A 21,624-nucleotide genomic window follows, 5' to 3' on the forward strand; every position below is an offset into this window, starting at 1 on the left:
CGGTGCCTCTCCCGTAAATACCTTATTTGGAGGGATGGGCGGCTGTAGTGATGTTGGGTTAATGGCCTTCGTATATTCATGTCCCGTGTGAGTTAATGCCAGAATGAGCGAATGCTTCCCATCTGCGCCAAAGCCTCAAATGAAGTTCTCTGCAGACTTTGATGATTGATCGAGGTTTGTGTTTTCACACCCTGTAGCCTCTAATGGCGTCTGGATGCAGAAGGATGCAATTAAGGCAATTACCTTTGAGCACGTGCCACGAATTAGCATACATTTGTTTCTAATTTGGAGTACACATAGTATAAAGTCACACTATGATTTAAGGAGCTTTTATTAAAGGTCAACATAATAATAATAATAATAATAATAATAATAATAATAATAATAATAATAATAATAATAATAATAATAATAATAATAATAATAATAATAGTGTAGTTTGGGATTTAATCGTGTTTTTTAAACTTTATTGACTATAAACACATTTATGGAACAAGTGCATCCAAAACACACTAATAACCATAGATTGAAAAAAATGTAAACAGAAAATTATAGAATGTATTACAATAAAAAAATAAAGATACAAGGAAAATGAATCTCTCAGTGATATACAAAGCTCTACTGTATGGTATATTTTAGAGTGTTGTGAAATGCAGTATAAATACCAAAGAATTAGGATACATTTTTCTTACCTATATTTATGTACATAAAATTTGGTAAGTAAGTAATACATAAAGTAATTAGTAATAATAATTAGAAATACATTTACAGCATTTTCTATATATTATTAGTAACACTAAAATTTAATTGTATGTTTTTATCATATTATATATGTGATGCTGCATTAAATATATTAACTCACTTTATATCAAACAGTACTTTTCAGTCTAAGAAAAAAAATATCTTATCAGGAAAAGATACATATATTCAACAAAAAAAAATCTAATAAAATGTACACATATTAAAATATATAAAATAATTTTTAGACATGAAAAAAAAAAATACATTTAAAATCTACTAAATCATATTAACAAAATAAAAATAGCCGCCCAAAAAACAGAAAAAAACTACTTCTTAATAGAATGTGGGCAATAGTATTCCATAGAAAAAGAAGTTCATCTAAGTGTACTAAAAGGGTACTTAATCTTATAGTGAGGTATCATATCTGAAGTTTACTTTTTGTATACTATGCTCTGTAAACTTAAAATGATCCAATTTAGTCAGAATAAGTATTCAGTTAGTTGTATACATGCACGTGGTCTATATACACTTCTACTTATACTAAGCTTAATAAAATAAACTTTAAGTGTAATACTTTTTTGCCAGGGAATGTACAAGTAAAAAGCATTTAGACTAAAATAGTTAAGTAAAAATTAAGTAAAAAAGCCCCATAATGCCCCATCCCCTGATTTTTAAAGGTATTTTTTTTAATTGCTGCATACACAGTATGATATCTCTCAACACTGATTAACAATATCTGGTGCAATTTTTCCATTCATAATCTTAAACTTTACAAGATAAGATTCAATCTCAAGGGTTGTACATGATGTGATTCCCTAATTATGAAATTGGGAAATACAATACATACAAAGATGTGAAAAAATCTGACATGTTGTATGTAAGCTGATGGACTTTTGGCATTTTGGGTAACCAGGATGTTTGAAGTTACTTCTGTTTCAATGTTTGTGAGAACTGGACTATCATTCAATACGCGCTTCTGCTTCAAAATTCACACACAAATAGTAAACCAAAGTGTGTTTCATGATGTAATCAAAGGAAAAAGTTTGTGACTAAGACTTTGTTGGTTAGAAAAATACTGGAATAGTTTATGTTTTTTCACTTTCAGGTCATCTTACAACATAGATAATTACAGAAGACAAGGTTTCTAAATTTACTTCTTGGTGTCTTGTGTTTTCCAGGAGTCTTTAAGTTTTGCCAGAATAAAAAAGTTCAAGGAGCTTGATGTATGGTTTGCTCCAATGAATCAAGTTGATGGTATCATCCATGACTGCAATTGTATGCCAAAAGTACAATGTGTGCATTTTGTGCTATTTTGCTACTGCTTAGTAAACGAACATTCTACTGCCTCGTCATGCACCTGCGCATTCAGCAATGCAGCAAGTGCATGAGCAAGGTGTTGTAGATGTTACCAAACACTGAAATGGCGTCAGGCTTGAAAAGCATAAACATCACTCGGAAGTTTGGATAGTCGCAAGTGATACCAGCCAACCTTACTGTGAAGTAGACCGCACGATTGTGGTAGGGACGCAATACGATTGATACGATGGCCAATTCCTATGAAGGACATTTGGTTTTAAAATTATAGTATGTTGCCGTATCACACAAGCTTGTCAAAACCAGTGTTGGAATGCAAGATAAAGACAATAAAACAGAAATGACTTAGATAATTGTGAAGTTTGACCAGTATGTGTTTCACAGGCTGTCTTTATTTTTCTGAGCTGACTGAAGTGACGGTAGCGAGTGGTTAGGAGGAAGCCAATCCGGACCTGAAGTGAATGGTCCTTTTGTGGGACGTGCACCTGCAGAGCTCTTCCTGCTGCTCATGAAGTGATTAACATTCACCTCCAACCTCTCTGTCCTTTCCATTTGCAAGTCCCTAGGCCAAAATTTTACCCAGAGTCCACTGTGTGGAGTTGACACCTGGTCTGCATCACCCACCCATAACACATGCCTTTGTCTCTACACAGTCAACACAGCATGAATACAGAAGTGTAACATGATTATATCTGTTACAGGGTAACAGAGATGAAAAGGAAAAGTCTTGAAAGTGACCTAGAGTAACTTTTATTGTGAAAAATATTCTTTAATATAATGGTTGAATTTGAAAGGTGTGTCTTTCCTGAAATGAAACCTAAACCTCATAATTCTATTGTTCGTTTTTACTACTCCTGGATGCAGTTATTTTCTCAACTCATATCCATTACCCATAAGTCTAGGACATAACCCCCCATGGACTTGTGAACTGTCCAGGGTGTCACCCGACTCTAGCTAAGTAGAGTCAAACACCTCAATGACTCTAGAAGAAGAATGAACAAATTTGGACGTAAAATTATATTTCATCAAATGTTCCAGCTAATACACTTCTAGAACCAGACAGTGTATCCAGGCTGCAATGAGTTACTAATATTGTGAGTCAAATTCTCTGAGGGATTAATTTTGTTTTCTGTGTGTTGTGTGTCCTTACATCGCAAGGTCAGCGGAGGCATCTCTGCTCCGGCAGACACATGATGACGCTTGTGTCAAAATTGGTTTTAAATCAGATTTTCTCAGCGTCATCCCTTTTTTTCCCCCTGCTGCTTGTTGGGATCTCAGTCGAGGTTGTTATTAGAATATCAACTGGCCTTAGCTTCATAACATGCTCAAATGCTGATAATCCACTATTCTATTCTTACACCCTCCCTCTGACGAGCACTGCATTATAAAAGAGCTCTGATTTAAATCCTCTACTCAATATTCCCAAACTTGCTCCCTCTTCCATCCTCTCTATTTCTGGACTTAAAAATAGCTACCCCATATACGTCGTCTTTCTGCATCCCGCACAGATTCACAAGTGCAGACATATACTAGATGCAGCCTCACTTTTGGCTTTAAAACACAGACGCATCTCTCTGCCTCTCACCTCTCTTGCTTCACTCCCGGGCTATAGGTCTGTGTGTCACAGAAGGATTAGCCCCACCCTCAACATTCTGTTGTGCCTTGATTATGTCCAGGGATAAGAGCTGCTTAATTGTAATCACTGGAGCTGCCCTGAGCGGTATAAACACAGGAGCACAGATCAGTGCGGACCTTACTCTGAGTTTATGGTAAAACACAGAGAAGCGAGAAGCTAGTAACTATAACTTGTTACTTGTTACATGTTCGGACACCGGTTTAAAAAAATGTGTTTGGGGAAGTGTTAAGTATATTTATCTTCATGTCAGGAAAGATTAGGATGTCTGAGTCTCCCTAATTTGATATTTTATAAGTATTTTTAATCATTGATGAGACTTTTGCAGTCTAAAATGTGTCTTTTTATACCTTATAATTTATATTTAAACATAAAATCTACTGCATGTTCATTTCCTGCCCGATTACAATAACTGGAATATGGTGTTTACCAGGACCTTGTCTTGAAATGAGTCCTCTGTAAAGTCAAATATCAAGTTTACTGACGTATTTGGAAACTGACCGCTTAACTTTATAACTTGTGTGAAAGTCCAACTCACTTTACATATAAATGAGTATAACTATACAACTGATTTTATACAATTTGAAAACATTTTTATAATTATAACCAGGTGTTTTTGGTGTTTTTAACATGTTCTTGTAGCATTCCTCTGATGACAGAGGACATAAATAAAAAAATAAAAAAACAAGATTAAAACTCAATTTCTGAGTATTTCTCTATTCAAATTATGGTGATTCAGGACCCATTTAGAAAAGAGCACATTCTTAAAACCTAAAATCTACAATTGACAGGCCTCAAGGTTTCCTCTATTCTGTTGCATCTGCTTTTAGAGAATGAGATCCATGTACGTCTTTGTTTTCCTCGTCTGAAATTGGGGTTATCAGGGGCTATAATCTAGAAGGAGACAGTGGAAACAAAGGGATGATGGGAAATGAAGGCAGGTTTACTCCATTCCAACAGTCCTGATCACAGTCAGAGGTGTGACTTTAACCTAATATTTCATTTTCTATATAATTTTATTGTGGTTATTCTTTTTTACTGGTCGTGAATCTGATTTTTGCTTTGCTGGTTTATGTGTACTTTTGATGTTTAAAGTACTTTTTACATTTTAATTCATTTATTTGTTTCTTAGGGAGTGTGCAAAAGTATAACTAAGTATTAGGAAACAAAAACAGAAAAATAATTAAATTGCGACTTTAAATCTAGTAAATTTGCGATACTAAAATTGTAAGTGTTAAATTAAGAGAATAAAGTTTTATATTTAGGACTTTAAAAGTAATAGGCTAAATTTATAAATTTTTTTCTGTATTATTTACGCATTTTAAAGCCATTAATTTATTACCTTAAAACTCATAAATTCATTAGAAAAAAAGTGATAAATTTACAACATTTAATCTAGTAGTATTACTTAAAAATCTTTTTGGGGTGACCTTCATACTCCATCATACAAAAGCATCACATGGAATGAGTCGTTTTTTTCATCCGTTGTCCTTGGACAGATGTTAAAATTGTCAACCAATTAAAAGCTAAAAACAGCAAAAAACAAAGTTTAAAATAATAAAAAAAATTATAAAAATTTAAGAAAATCAATAAAAATATTTTCACAATTGTAATATGTTTTTGAAGTGTTTCAAAATAGCACAGGATTGGGATAGAAATGTTTCTCGGGTTTATTTCTGACAGACTCAACAAATTCAGGACTGTATTTTAATTAACAGTTTTTATAGGCTTTTCTTTTTTAAACCCAGAAAAACGTATTTTTTGACAGATCTGATGTTTGCACTTGAGGTCAGGGAAGTCGGGGCCCCTTGCGATTCCATAGCAAAGATTCACACCTGTGCATCACCTATAGATTGCTTTCTCTGCCCAAATATTGCCTCCAGACAGCTTTTACGACAGCATATGAACATACTGCTGTTTCATTAGCATGTCTGCGGTGAGATTCTCTGGAGTTTTCCTGCCAAAGCCTTCTCCCGACATCCAAAGATAACTTCACACGTTTCTTGTCTTTTTTCCACATTTAGTAAGACCTGGTGGAGCCAACTAGTACAGGGTGAAAGGCAATGTCTACCTGGGAATCATTTCTTTCAAACTTATAATTTTAAAACTCTTAGTAGAATTTGACTGGAGGTTTTTCCAAAGACAGATTTGCAGAGGAGGGTGGCCATCTGGCATTTAGGTTGTGTCAAAGCAGAGGTCAAATCTTTGGTGACCCTGCGCTAGACTGCTCTGTCAGCCAATTACTGGATCCCTACGTAACCTTTCCGGCACTCTTGGACTCGACTGTCTAATCAGTGTTTTGATATTATATTTTTCCATCTTTCAGCTGCTCCCTACTTTGCAGGGTGATTTGGCATTTAGCTTGCCCTTCTTGAAGCAAATGGAGCGTGAGTCAAGCCAGGCTGAAACATGGAACCTGCACTGAAGAGTTTTCATATTAATGCTTGAACTTTAATTTTAAACAACACACATCTTGTGTACTTTATTTACAAGCTACTCCATTTTACCTTTCCTTTTGACTGCTTCATCTGCTTGTTCATTACCATTTTTTTCCCCGGCACTTTCAAAAAGTCAATAGGCCATTTCCCTATTAGCCGGCAGCGTGCTAATCTATTACATTCACTTTTTTGCCACAAGCAGTTGTCTGAATTAGAGCCTAAAAGTAATTCATTTAAGTGTTTCTGAACTTTTTCTTTCCCTATAGGGGGAAAATGAAAACGTTAAAGTTTGCTGCACACGAGAAAACTTTGAAACAGGTAATTAGTTTGCTGATTCTGTCTTAATGCAACGTTCACACATACAATCGCAATACAACGCAATGGGAGGCATCAGCAGAATGTGCAAGATTTCATGTTGCTGTACGATTTTTTTGAAAATCATAGGCGTGGTAATGAACGTAGAAGGCAGAAGTCAGGCGACAGCCAGGCGACAGTCCGGAAGCAGTCCGGCGGCAGTCAGGCGGCAGCCAGGCGGCAGCCAGAGGACAGCCAGATGACAGCCAGGCGACAGCCAGGCGGCAGTCAGACGGCAGTCAGGCGTCAGCCAGGCGACAGTCCTGCGACAGTCAGGCGGCAGCCAGGCGACAGTCCTGCGACAGTCAGGCGGCAGCCAGGCAGCAGCCAGGAAACAGCCAGGCGGCAGTCAGGCGGCAGCCATGGGACAGCCAGGTGACAGCCAGGCGGCAGTCAGGCGGCAGTCAGGCGGCAGTCAGACGGCAGTCAGGCGGCAGCCAGGCGACAGCCATGGGACAGCCAGGTGACAGCCAGGCGACAGTCAGGCGGCAGCCAGGGGACAGCCAGGCGGCAGTCAGGTGGCCAGGCGACAGTCCGGCGGTAGTCAGTTGTACAGAATGGCCAGCTTTTTATGTATTCCCGGGCTATAGGGGTAGCTGGTGGTCGGTGGCACTTGATATGGATGACCTCCGTCCAGAAACATTTACACATCGTCCAGTCAGAGCTGTTGCCGGGCGACAATCTGCACGGTGACCTCCCAGCTGTCGCTTGATTTAGTAATGGCGTCATCTTCGCCTGTCACCGGACTGCCATCGCACAACCTTGAAATGTGCCCAGACAGCTACTGACTGATGTCAACTTTTAGAGAAAAATCATCTGTTCGGTGTAACATTTTTTACTTTTTCTTAAACCCTCCCAGCGATGGGACAAAAAAAATGGGACTGCCGTCTCCCGATTACAAATGCTGCTGGGAAGTAAGCTGTCAAAATCTTGCATTTAGGTTGCTGTGCTGTGGCATGTTGGGATATGTCCTGTAGTAGTCTAACCTAAAAGACACCTGTGCTTCCATAACTCAGTGAATGGCAGATCTGTCGCTGTTTATTTGCTTACAAGTCAAAGTAAATGATTAATGTACAAAGCGGATTTTTCGGTGGTCAATCTGCTTTATTTACTTAAATGTAAAAAAAAAAAAAAAAAGTTTTTGTGAAATTTGTGTTGAATTTGTTTGACATTTTTTTGTCTGAACTCATAAATTAGAAAAGCATTACTTGTAATGTTGTTTTACATTCTTTAATGCATATTCATGCAATGACAATAGATTAACTTTTGGCTACAGATAACGACAAAAGCTACTTTATGGTAAAATTACCCCGCTCTCCTACACAACATTATATTGAATTTACTAAAGGTGAAAGTATTTATTAATGAAGAGGAAAAAAGTTGCATCAGACTAAAACAGAAAAATAGATATTTAAAAAAATCTATTGACTGATATTGAACTTGAACCATGGTGAACTTGAAATGCCAAAATGTCCTTTTTATTTTAGCGTTTTAGCCTAGAGTTCTTTCTGTTAATGATATCTTTTAAAGAACTTCAAAGATAAGGGTCAGAGAACTACATTTAAGAGGATATTTTAAATTCAAAGAGGGGGAAAAAAATCTTTACGGATGTAAATGTTTGCTTTTAGACGCTCATTAAAGCTCCTTGTGCTTTTTTTTCATTGCTGTTTGCTCTTCCTCTGTGTTTAGCCATTTAGTTTACCTGAACATTTACAGGATCTGTAATTGAGGTTTGGAAGGTAAAACATAAACACATTAACCAGTTCTGGTGGATTTAATTAGGGTAATTAAGGCTCAAATTGCACCTTAAAAAGTCATGGTAACAATCTTGTGGAGTTTCTTTTAGAAATAACTTGAGATTGTTGCCTTGGTGAACTTAAAGAGCAGTTAATTGAAAACCTTTTTTTTTCTGTCTGGTATATTTTTAACGTCTAGACATAAAGAAATGCTCCTGTGCAAAAGCAGCACCTTATTAACTTTGCTTTCCATAAAGGTTGAAAAAAGTTTGGAAAGATTTCTAACTTTTTCCTGTCCTTATGTGAGAAAACGCTCTGCCTACCAGCACATTCTAGCAGATGCTCATTCCATGGCATTATGGTGTTTCTTAGAAGGATTTCAGCTCAAGATTTACTCTCTGCTGAGCTCATGCAGTCTCATGCATACCCACATTTGTTTCTATAAAACCAATAAAGATTTAAGCTTGTGCATCTGGGCCATATGTAAATAAACGTGCACAATATGTGCAAGAATCTGACATAAATTCAGTTTTCCAACAAATTGAACTATAGGGTCCTCAGTTCATGCAGTGACAGATAATAATCATGTGTTTAATAGATCTCATGAAGAAAATGGCTTTTATTCCTATAGAAAGTAACTTTACTCTCCAGGACCCATTTGTGTGCTTTGTATATTTGTTGTACTGTCAAAGCTCCCCACAAATTCCAACTATATTCACATTTAATCAATAGTTTTCAGGGAAAGAATTAAACTACTTTTGAAGCAACCCTTGACCTATACAGAAAAGCTCTAAAGGAGTCACTGAAAATCTGAAAACTGTCCAAGAAGCACTGCTCATTCAGTGGATGGTCCCTATAAGTTTAGGAATCTGACAAACTGCCTGTGCACAAAAGAATAGATGTTTTCATAAATACGTTTACATGTGTTACCAATAGTGATGGACCTCAAGCAACTTCCTTGTTGCTTTTTTTTTCCACCGGTGCCAAAACATTAAAATATTTTGTAATATCATAAAAACTCAAATAAAGTTAAGCCTCAAATGCTATAAGGGTTTATACAAGTATATAGGCCTTTTACAAAAAAAATTTAATATCAAAGAAAAAAATTAAACTTTCTAAGACCCTGGGTCCACTGTTTAACTGATTCAGGTATTTATTTGTTTATTGTTGCATAAATTGGGATTTTAGCTGATAAACTCCACAAAAACAGGGTTTTTAAGAAATTAGAATGCCGTGGAAAAATCTACCTAGATTCCATGAAATCTATGAAAGTTGATTTTTTTCAATAGAGTTATACAAAGAAAGGGTTTGTAGATGTGTCTAAAGATCTAAGCACAAGTTACAAAGACAAATAGCACCAAACTCTTGATACGCATGACTTTTACTGCTTTTTCTCTCACCTCAACCTCTGACTTCTGATTTTCTACCTTTATATCTACACACACGATATGGATATGGGATCTCATTCAATTCATAACACCAGCTATTTCTGTATGGCATCCGTAGCATCAATGTGTCTCATTTATGTGCCATTCACGGGAGATGGTCTCATGAAGAGGCAGACAAATAAAGACAGGAAGATGTTTTTCTCCCCTACTTAAGCGCTGGCAGCAAGTACAAAAGGACACTGTGACAACATGAATGTGGCCAAGGAGATGCCTGGGTATTAATCAATGCCAGGCTTTATGTGTGGGCTCGGTTTTTGATGTGCGGGGCTTGTGCAGCGGAGGGCCTCTGTGGACTGTGAAAGCCAGGGGCTTTGCCCAGCTGCCTCTCTCCAACATCAGAAATGCTCCTTATAGTAGCACGGTATTGTTGTACTCAAATTGGTGGCATACATTTTATATTGAGGGAATCGAGTGACATAGAGGGACTTTTACGTTTCCTTGGTGTTATTTATTATTAAAAATGTCTCTATTTCTCTGTTTTAAATGTAGATCTCTCAAATGTGGGGGTAGTCTTTGTCATTCAGTGTAGTATTTGTGATAGAACCAAGGGTGAGTTAGTTCAGTCCAACAAATGAAACTAATTCTGTCTAAATGATCAGTTGCGACTAAAGGAAAATTCAAGATTGTTCTGATCTAGATAAAACAATAATCTTTATTAATTTAAATTCCTTTCCGCTGGACACTTTTCTAAATTGCCTAATTTTTTTTTGTTGTTTTTTTAAAAAAAGACTGCACTATGTCTAAACTCCTGCTATATTCTTTGCATCCGCACACTTTGGGGTGGGAATTGGCAAGAGTTGGGCGATATGATAAATATCCCAATAAGTGTCTCACGATACGATACGTTTTGCAATATATCCCAAGACTGTAGCACAACAATTTTTCTATTTTTTTAGGAGTAAGACCCTCTATCTTAATATTAATGCGTCTTTCATTGTTTCAAACTGGTTCACTCGTTCTTATCTGATCCGCCACAAAGCATCACAATCTGCGTTTTTATATGAGCAACATGGGACAGTTTCAGTTCGGTACTCATCCCAATTTAAAACTAAGTAGAACATGTCTCATAACAACAAATTCATATAAGCTGCTTCTCGCGAGATCTTGTTGTTGTAGTGGTCAGGGGTTTAAGTGGAAAACAAGAGTCCGACGTTGAAGGACGCTCATAAATTAAATATCGTCTTGTCAGCATTTTAAATTGATACAAGTTTCGGCATACAAAATATCCTAATATATTGACAAATATACACCCCTAAAGACAAGACAAGGTCACACAGCTGTAAAAAAAAAAAAAAAAAAAAAAACTCATGCAAAAAAACAGCGAGAATCTTTGGTATTGAAGGATGGATCGTTTTGTGGGAGCCAGATGTGCATCTATGCCTCTGCAAAGCCCACAGAGATTTGGCCGTCTATGCCGTCTCTTTGATGGTGCTTAAGGCCTACGAATTGCTGCTGTTGGCTGAGCGATGTGTGTTCATTTTAAAGCTCCACGCAAAACCAGCAGTAGGTGTGAAGGTCTTCACATAGGGGGGTGAAGAAATAGAGTATGGATTCTCTGAATCCGTGTTGATGTTTTGTATGTGCAGGAGCTATAGAAGTATGAGAGCTAACTTAGAAAGGAATATTAAAAATCTTGAGAGAAAGTCAGGAATCTCAAGCAGAGACTGTATGGTTGTATGTGTACTGTCATTTCTTGGTCTGTGGTTTGAAGCCAGGTTGTCAGGTCTGAATGGTTCTGAAGATTGCCGTCTTCCTCAGATATGTCATTCTAACCTTTGTGAAAATGGGAAAGAGAGAAGCCTGTCACTAGTTGGAACAAACTTGTGAAAGTCCTCGAGCTGAGAGTCTGAAGAAAATTTGATGATTAAAATCGCATTTTGGCACAATTTAATGTGAAATGCTAAAAGGGTTCCTAATAATGAACCTCCAGTAAAGTTCTTATGGATATGAAATAAAACTAAAGACACAAAAACGGTTTTTAGACTAAGCTGTAGTCATATTTACTACTGTTTGAAGATATTTTACATCGGAGTGAATAGGAACTCATTTGACAAAAGAGCTGGAGGGTTCTTGGGAAACAACAACTTTATTTGCATTTTTTAAACTTGGTTCAAACAGGAAGTGCAAGTTCAAATCCAGTGTCTTATTTCAAACTAACGAACGAAAAAAAAACCATAAATCAAACTTTATTGATTTTGAGTGTCAGATTTCAAGTTCCATTCAATTGATCTTTAGATCTTTCTCTAAAAGATCAAATCTTTTAGCCAGGATTATACTGTTTTTAGCAAAAAAAAAGCAATAACAAAAAAACCAAACTTTTTTTTAAGCAAAGATTGTTCAAATGCAATGCATTGTGGTCTATATTTGTCAATGTAGTGACTGATTTGGAAGTGACAGTGAGCTTTGATGCATGCTGGTCTTTCACAAAGACTTCTGGGAAATTTCTAGAACTTTTACATTTTCTAATTGTAGATTCATAAAGCAGTACGAAATGGTGCATGCACTATATTGTGCACTAGTGAGTGAGTAGTGAAGGAATTCAGATAAAGCCATTAACTTAAAATGAGTTTCTATAGCTCTGGGTGAATGTTTTATACGAGCAGATAGATCCATTTTGAACATTTTGTCATTGGAACATTTCAAAAACTAATGGAAAAATTTTAAATAATTTAAACCATTTTGACATTTTAGAGACTACTTACTGGTAAAAAAAATGTTCCTACAATTTTAACATTTTTAATGAAAAATATGTTTTGTAGTAAGCTGCCCAAAAGAAAAATGTTAAAAAGTTAGGCTATTTTAAGAGTACATTTTCTAGTCTTTTTAATAAAAGCACGTTTTGGTCCATTTTGTCCACGGCAGTGATGTAAACAAAAGGGATGAATGATTCACTTTTGCCATGTTTCTGTTCAAATCTTAATTTTTGGGTCTCGGTTTAGTTTTGGTTTCTATATATGAATGGTGTATTAAGGAAACAACAAGAAGAAACTTAAAATTTAGAAGAAATCTTATTTTTATTTGGTAATAAGCGATTAACAATGACTAAAAATCTCTCTGTTGAGAATTTGACCCTTGTCACATGCCTGAAAACTCACCAATGAAAAATCCCTCTTAAATTTAGCACAAAACTCAATGTAAACTGACTTTATTCATACATCCAAAACAGAAATACAAACCTCAGTGTTAGTTTCAGCTTGCAGCTGTTGTACTTCTAGCATCTAAATCTTTTTCTTATTGAAGTAGAGGGACATTATACGTCCCAATGCTTCGGACAGATACCATATCAACAAATCAAACAGTCAGTAAACTTGATTTTAATTGATCCGAATGGATCAATTCACTGAGACTGAAATCCAGGAGCTGAAAATCCATTATTCTTTGTGTCGAGTTTGTTGGGATTCATTTATTGTTGGAGTCTGCACAAACATCAACTGCGCTTCATGTTAGCATCCCCCCCAGATTCCTGTCAGGTACAGTGAGCTGTGAAAACTTTGACTGTCTTCCCTGTAGCTGTAGAGGGTTTTAATTAGACTGTTAGACCTGTGCAGCTTAGACAGCTCCGCTAAGTGACAGCACTCGGTAAAAATAAGCTCCTCCATGTAGACATAATAAAAGTTCCTATTGCTAAAGAGAGCCGGGCTTAAAAAAATGCTTTATTTTGTAGTTTCACTAGTATAACAATTAAGTAGAAGTGCAGTGAAACCATGGTTTATGTTCCCATTTGTCTTTTAGTGGGAGGCAAGGATGTCTGCTGTGTTGTGGTTCAGTGTTTTCCTTGTAACAGCCGCTCCTCGTTATATTTTGGAATTGTTAGGTTTGCATGTCAACACTGGGAAAGTTCATCAACATGATTTTGAGATTACCAGGACAATAAAGTATACTTGTATTCTATTGACAGATACTGTTAAGTAATTAAGAACAATAAAGTTACATCTTTAATTCAGAATGTTTTGTAACTCTATTCTACAGCACCCATGTCAATAAACTGGGTGGGAGACCCAGAATGCATTTGGGATCAAGCTTGTGCCAGGAACTTTCACTTCAGTAAATGAACGTAAACATCAGAACTCAAACGAGACAAAACCATGACACAAAGAGAGACATGGAGAACTGACATAAGCTCCCGCTGATGTTGCATTTATATCGATTTTGATTTGCATCTTAAATTCCCATTGGCCGCCTCTATTTAGGCGAATAGTGGATTTTAGGACGCCTGTCCAAAAATGAACTTGATCATAACCTTGATGCCCCAAGTGCATGTTGGAGGAGCTACAGTCAAATATATTTAGCCTGATCGCTGCATAGAGTGGTGTCTGCGTACTTCTCACTTACGATGCATGTAAAACAACGATAATATTTAGAGATGTGGTTTATTTATTCAAAAAAATTATTCATATTCTCTCCTAGTACAGTGAGCTTCACTCTTCTCTCTGCTGTGTTTCCATTTCTCCGTGACCCAGTTTGATGACTTGCTGTCCCGCATTAGTTCGAGAGGGAAAAAGTAAAAAAAAGAGTAAAATTAGAAGATTTTTTCTTATAATTGTCTCCATGAAAATAAGAAAATGTCATGAAGTTCAGGAGGAGAACAATCAGGTCCTTCATGTTGGATTTGTACCTCACCCTCTGATGGAATCACTGAACACATCACGTCCCCAAAGAGTCTCTGACTGGTTGACGCAACATATTGTCCTTGTCAAGGTTCTGATTTTTGGGACGCTCGATTTGGCTGAAATTCTGTCACATGACCTCAGATCGCGTCTGTACGTCGACTTAACATTGAAACCGGATTCCCCTGACGCACGAATCGCGTTCGATGTGACCCACGTTGGTGGCTCTGGTCCACCAAGCACCTCAGACCAGCTGAGCCCAACGAGAAGGGTGTACCTGCAGGTTCGGAGACCCAACAACGTTCTCAGGACCACGCTCACAGGACCGCATTCTCAGGACCGAGGCATTTCTAACACAGCGCCTCCTACAGGGTGGAGTTTGTTTTATTTTCTAGAGACTTTCTGAGACTCATTGCACATTGAGTAGTAAGAGGAAATAAATTATCTAAGCACTGCAAAAGGATAAACAACTAGATCATTTATCACATGAATCTTAAAATATAAAAAGTAAATTACCAATAAATAATTCAACAGTAAGAAAATCATTAGAAATGTTCAGTCAAAACCGACATTAGTAACATTTGAGGCGCCGTCTCAAAAAACGAGTCCTAAAATTGTCCTGAGGGTGCTATTAGTCCTCCAGCCACTAGGGGCGCTGTTTCAAAAAGACCTAGGTACTGAGAGTGCGGTCCTGACAACGGGGTCCTGAGAGCATTGTTGGGTCTCCAGGCCTGCAGGTTTATATTACTGAGCCCAACTGGCCAAACAGATTTCTGCCTTTGTGCACCAGGTCACTGTATTTCCACTGTTGCCTTGGTGACTGACTGGTCTTCCTGTTAGAAGGCTCTACCTTCTCATCTCACTTCTCCTCATTACTGTGGGTGTGAAGGGTTGGGGGCAAAGTCCCTTTGCCACTTCCTGCAAGACCTCCTAATGGATCGCCTGTCAAAGTAGCGACCTGTGAGGGATTTGGGTTTCAGTGGTGGGGATGGGCCCTTCAGTGGGTTTTTTAGCATGTGGGGCCTTGGTTTCTGCACGAACTGGGACTTCTTTTCCCATGTGGAATCTGGAGGATTCTAGCTGGATGTCGACTCATTTAGCAACATGATGGTTATGAACTCACACTAACCTGAACACAACTGCCTGCTCACCACTGCACTACACAATGTGTGTGTGGGTGTTTGCCTGCAGACATACCAGATGTGTATGAAATCCATGGATTCTTGTGCATGTTTGTACACCCATATAAATATGAATATACTGTATATATATATATATATATATATATATGTGTGTGTGAATTAGTTTCTATATTTAGTATGTACAGTTGTGTGAAGATCTGCAAGAACATGAGTGTGCAGGATGTGCTGATACCTATTTTTGTGCTTATATATGTTTGTGTAGATGTGTGTCATTCTGCACAAAATACAAGCCTTTCAAAAATGTTTTTAAATATTTATAAAGTTATCCTAATACAACTCTTGCTGTTTTTTTTTTAATACTTATTTTTATTTGTCTGTGCTCTGTACCCTCTATTCTTTCCCCTCGTTCTTCTCTCCTACATCTGTTGTCTTTTTTCATCTTATCATGAATTCAAAGCAAAAAAAAAACCTCTCTAGAGAATGGGATTTATACCCAGTTTGTCCATACTGAACCCTGTTGTAAAACCAAAAAAATCTGTGCAGAACAAGAAGCTCTCAGCTTCTCTCTGTTTGCTCAGCTGCTGGATAGGACAAAAAAAAACAATTTCTAACTTGAATCAGGTGTGCAGGAACATGACTGAAACACAAGACACAAGTAATGAAAACTTGACCAAAAAAGGGAACCAATCCTCAAACTTTAAACAGCATTTTGTAATCCTGCAGTTTACAGCAGCTGCTGCCGGTCTGTAACCAAGTAACGGCGGTGGCGGCGTATGTAAGCTACTTTTCTTTTTTCTGATGCGTACGTGAGGGTTTAGGCATTAGGGAGAACTTTGTTTTTCTTTGGTTGTTGAGAGACTGTGCTGATTTATTTAAAAAAAGACATAAAAGCATCTTGTTTAATTAAATAGGTAATGATTTTCACTCCACCCTAAAGTCTATTTGTGCAAATTGATACTTAAAGAAGAATGACAAACCAACAAAGTTATTGGTTGGTTGTAGCTAAAGCTGTCAAATATATATATATTTGTACTTTATACATTTAATGATACTATAACTTTAAAAAAAAGTAATTCATTTTCGGTTGTTAGCTTCACCTTTTCATCTTTGATTAGTGCCAAACAAACCTTGTGCCCTTTTAAAGTGGCAGATGATTTGAGGTCATGATGAAGCACCTTTATTATTTGCTCTGTCAGGGCTGCAAATACCAACAGAAATAACAGGTATTAACATAAAATGTCTTATGGAATGATTTATTCTGTGTCTAATTCATAAATTGTATTGATACCAAGAAAAAGAGGAAGGGGATCCACTAAACACCATATTTTGAAGCCCAATGAGGCAAATCTCCTTTTCTGATTGTGGGCTATATAAATAAAATTGAATTGAATTGAATTAAACTGCTGTTTCACACTACAAAGTCTAAGCTAAAGTTCATAAAAATGCTAAAAGATTGAAAAAAATATTCCTTTCCTTTTTTTTGTATTTTTACCTTTAAAATGGAAATAAAAAACATTTTTCCAAGATCTGAGAATTGACCTTTTTAAATCTTTGTCAAGTTTTGACAGAAGAAAGATTATTGGAACTTTATATGACTTCATCAGAGCTTAAGGTTCTCCCTTACAGTACAAAAAAGACAGAGAATATATATATATATATATATATATATATATAAACAAAATGAGTATAAATAAAGTTGAGCATTAAATACAACAGGGGTTTATACTCAATAAACCCCTGTTGTGACAGTAAATTGTGTCTAACACAAGAGGCTCTCAGCTCGAATCTAATTGCTCAGCTGTTGGACAGGAGAAGTAAAACAAAAAAAAACAAAAAACAAAACAAAACAAAAAAAACTAATCTAAAGCGCGTTTGGGGAAATCTGTCAAACGTTTTGAACGTTCAGCATGGGGGCTAGCGTTGCAACACTTGCTTCTTCTGATTGGTCAGTTCACAAACTGAACAAATTAAATGTTAAACAAAAAAGTATCCGAATTAAAAAAGATTATTTTGACAAATACAATGACTGAGTAATAGCTGTTTATTTATCTGTGGGAGTCTGTGGGATTTTAGTTTTCATGTAGCCAGCAGGTTCATCAATGCAACAGGGGAGGAGTCACTCTGTCCAGTTCTTTTTTACAATCAGTGAATCCACCTTCGTTAACTCCTCCTTAACTCTCGCGCCCCGACTACCAAAAACTTGAGCAACTTAAAACCCAGAAACAGTATAAAAATACAACACAAATTCATACATGTCCTCTTGCAGCAGTGGGGGAAGAGGAGTTTGGTCCTCCTGCTTTTCCGTACATCGATCAGGCACACAGCCCCACAAGGTGTAAACATGTCACCTAAATAAGAAAAAACATTTTTTGATGGATGCACAAGTCATTTTTTGTTAGTGCCTTGCTGACATAAACTGTGTAAAGAGAGTCATAAATTAGGTTAATGTGCTGCTAACTGCTCCTAAATGCACGCGCACTGTGTTGTAGACGAGGCCGTTTCACGTCTCTCAACATTTTCAGTTTCAGTCTCATGGCGATTATTGGACTTGTTTTTTAATTGAATTGTCACAACTCTGCAAAACTGGGCGACTGACTGCAGGGACTGCAGTTTGACCTTACATCCAAAATGCCACGGCGTCTTTCTGCAGTTCCCTCGTGTTAACCGTTCCTGCTGGGCTTGCAGTCTGTATCCAGCTGTTTGGGACGGGCCGTAATTATTCTGAGGGCTCTTTTGCATACAAAGCAAAGTGAGTGTAAAAATTTTTGTTAATCATGGGATTTTGCACATAATGCATTAAGTCAAGAGCAAATAAATAAATAAAAATAGCCCTTGCAAACAAATGATGGACAGTTGATCAGTCACACCTTTACTGTGTCCTGCCTCATGATGAAAGCTTGCTGTTTGTTAGAACCCCCCTGTTTTTGATCAATCTTAATCTGCTTCTATGGGTCTCAGCCTGTGGTATAAACCCCGTGTGTCCAACAGCTGCTGAAGACAGTGAGGTGGGGGGCAGGGGGTGGGGATAAACCTTGTAGCCTCCAACTAAATCCCACATGGCTTGCAGCTTTTAGCTCCTACTTGAGTCTTTATGTTCAAACCTTGTCTGGACCAGCAGGATGCATGGGTTCTCCGGGGTTGTGTCCAAATTCCTTCACTGCACCCCAACTACCAAAAAACTATAGAGTGCGGGGTTAGTGCCCTGGATTTCACTGCAATTCATACACATGGTCACTACCTTTTTTTATTTTGACGCCAAATATAACGTCACTGATTTCCCAAAGTAAAACCCTATTAAGTCTAAACATTTTAGAGGGACTATTTATTAATCCAGGGTTCTGATGATGTAAACTTGGATGGTTCATGTAAGTGATAATGCCAGACAAAATGTGCATAATTAGAAATTAACGCACGCTGTGGAAGCCTGAACCGTCCAATATGAAGTCACTTACAAAAGAAATAAATATTCAGCCGATATTCAGTGCTTAATTTTTGTTATATCTTCTGTTTAGATTTGCTTTTTCACAAAAAGCGGACTATTTGATACGTGATGCGGCGTGTTGTCAAGGTAACAGGACAGCACGCCACTGAGCTGGCTGAGCCTACACCGACCTCATCTAAGGCGGCAAAGGAAAGTGATGTATTGTCACGATAAGTGAAATAAATCATTTATTTCACTTATCGTGACAATACATCATCAGTTTAGAGGGAAAGTTCTCGTCTTACCGCTTGTTTTTGTCCAGATGATGAGGCAAAAGTTTGTTTTAAAGAAGCAATGATACAGAACATTTGGGCTGTAGGTGTACATTATCACTTTTTTATTCACACCCAGCAGCCAACCAGAGTCGAGTATTCACCCGGCCCATGGTATAAAAAAAGAAAATCAAATTAATATATATTTTTTTACAGTTTCAATTGCAAAGACGCAAATTGAGGCAATCTGAAGTCCCATGGCACGATTTGAGCGATCGGGACAGCACAGCGGTCTGGGAGCAGCGAGACTTGAGCGGCTCGGTGCAAATTGGGCGGTGCGGCCAGATTAAAATATCTCAATTTTGGCAGGTTGCGGCGTCACATCTGCCAATTAGGAAATCAGTGGCTAGAGTACTAATCCAATACAAACGTTTTTGTCCTTATCTTCCATCTACTCGCTGGGGCCACAGCTCTTACCGACTACTGTTAAGCGAAGGCGGGATACACTCTGGACAGATCGCCATTCTTTTGCGCCTGTGGCGGCTCTTTGGCATCGGTTACATGAATCCAGACATGTAACCGATGTTTTTGTAGGCCACGCGAATTTGTTGCGCGAATCGGTGTGAATGTAGCATAGGAGAATTGGAGTGAGAGACCCCTCCCCTCTCGTGTTCCAAACAGGAAGTTCCCATTGATTCCAAGAAGACAAAATCCCATGGACTTCTATAGAGAAATAAACAGCTATTATTCAGTCAATATATTTGTCAGAATAACAATTCTTGCTCTGATACATTTTTTTAACATGTTCTTTATAATGCTATTTTTTAACAATATTTCTTCTGTGATTCTAAGTTTTAAATGGACCAATCAGGTGTCTCATTAAAAGCATGTGCAACATTTGAAACATTTGACAGATTCCCTGGAGCCTGCTTATACAGGTGGGGGTGTGACCTTCCAACAAGCTCACCTCTGATTGGCAAGAGTGGTTGCCATAGAAATATTGACTCAAACCAACCACTACTTACTGTTGTTGGCCGGCTCCAACATGGCGACGTCCATCTTGCAAAAAAATGGCAACTGAATTGACTTTATGTGGCCTTTTTCTATGGTATTGGCACACTCACTGGCTCCAGTTCTCACATAAAATGTCCCAAAGCAATGGTCTATAATTGTGTACACTAGTTTTCTGCAAAGACTTCTGGTAAATTTTTAGGGCGCTTGATTTTGGAATTATAGATCAAAAATTGCTAACAATCTCTCTCTCTATATATTTATGTAGTGAATCGTGAAGGAATTTGGAAAAACCTTAGAAATACTACTCCACAGGCAAATTGTTTCACTCTCCATGCTGATCATGAGTGCATACAAATCTCAGCTGGGGATTGATACTGTCGGAAATCAGTTATTTCAGGGGCCACTTGCTTGGTGTGGAGATGCTGTCAGATTGTCTCTCCAAGTTTTCGTTTTGTCAGCATAAAACAATCAGTGACGTGGGCTAAAGTTCTGATGTGGATTATAGGTAACAAACCTCTGAGGAGCACTTGCCACCTCACATTAGTCATTTGCTGTTAATAGCCAGGGATAACTCAGGATGATACACAGCCAACCTAATGTGTGGATGACCTGTGGTTCACCTTGGAGTCCAGAGGAAACCTGCAAAGCTCCCAACAGGACACAAGTGTCTCCTCCTCTTCAGAGCATTTGTAGAAATGAACTTAGACATCTTTGGACGTGTAGAAGTATGTTGGCAGTTATAGCAGTAAAGCTAACATCAGATGGGAACGTCTTCACAAGCGTAAACATAATACAACAGCTTTTGTTGTCTGTGATGCATTTTTCTTTTTTGCAGAGTGAAGCCTTGCTGGCTCACAATAGACCAAAGCGGTGCATGTGCAAATCTCAGGGCTGCTGTAACCCTGGTAACGTAAGAGAGAATTTGGAGGATGGGTTGCAGAATATTCTGGGTAAGCAAGTTCATACTGTATGTTTCTCACGTGTGTGTGCAGTTTCCACAACTGGGCCCTAAGCAAGCCTCCTGTGGTTTTTAATTTCAGTTTCTCCACAACCGAAGGGACTCTTCACATCAAGGAAAGATTTTTGTGACTGACAAAAATGCAAAATATAGCAAAATGTTGCAGTTTCTGCTAAATTTCACAGATATTTTCTAACTGAAACTGGTTTTTGGTTTCTTTTCCACCTTAAGCTGTTTCGTTTTAAGGTCATAGATGTGTCTGCATTACTTGGATTAGAATTGTTTGTAGCTCTGCTGCTATGTGAAGCAGCAGCTTTTCTATACATTTGTGCTGGAAAACTGCTGTATTTTGCTCGGGTTTGTAAAGAACAGAAACCACATGAGTTTTCCACGAGGTATCAGTCTGCCATTCCGTTTCAGGCTCATTACTATTATTCCGTGCCACTCGCCAACTTCTGTTTTCTTAACTGACGACGCAAAGACCGCCTCCCTGTTCTGAAATTGTTGATCGTTTACTATCAGACTAAATGTGTTCAAATAGTCCCA

The 21,624-nt window shown here is 37.7% G+C and overlaps 1 protein-coding gene across 7 annotated transcripts in view; it reads left to right on the forward strand.

Annotated features, from left to right (window-relative positions):
- Positions 1–21,624, forward strand: part of arvcfb (ARVCF delta catenin family member b) — a 257,678-nt gene that overhangs the window by 622 nt on the left and 235,432 nt on the right. The gene's annotated exons all lie outside the window — the stretch shown is intronic.

Source organism: Oryzias melastigma, linkage group LG9 (assembly GCF_002922805.2).
Source record: "Oryzias melastigma strain HK-1 linkage group LG9, ASM292280v2, whole genome shotgun sequence".
Classification (NCBI taxonomy): domain Eukaryota; kingdom Metazoa; phylum Chordata; class Actinopteri; order Beloniformes; family Adrianichthyidae; genus Oryzias; species Oryzias melastigma.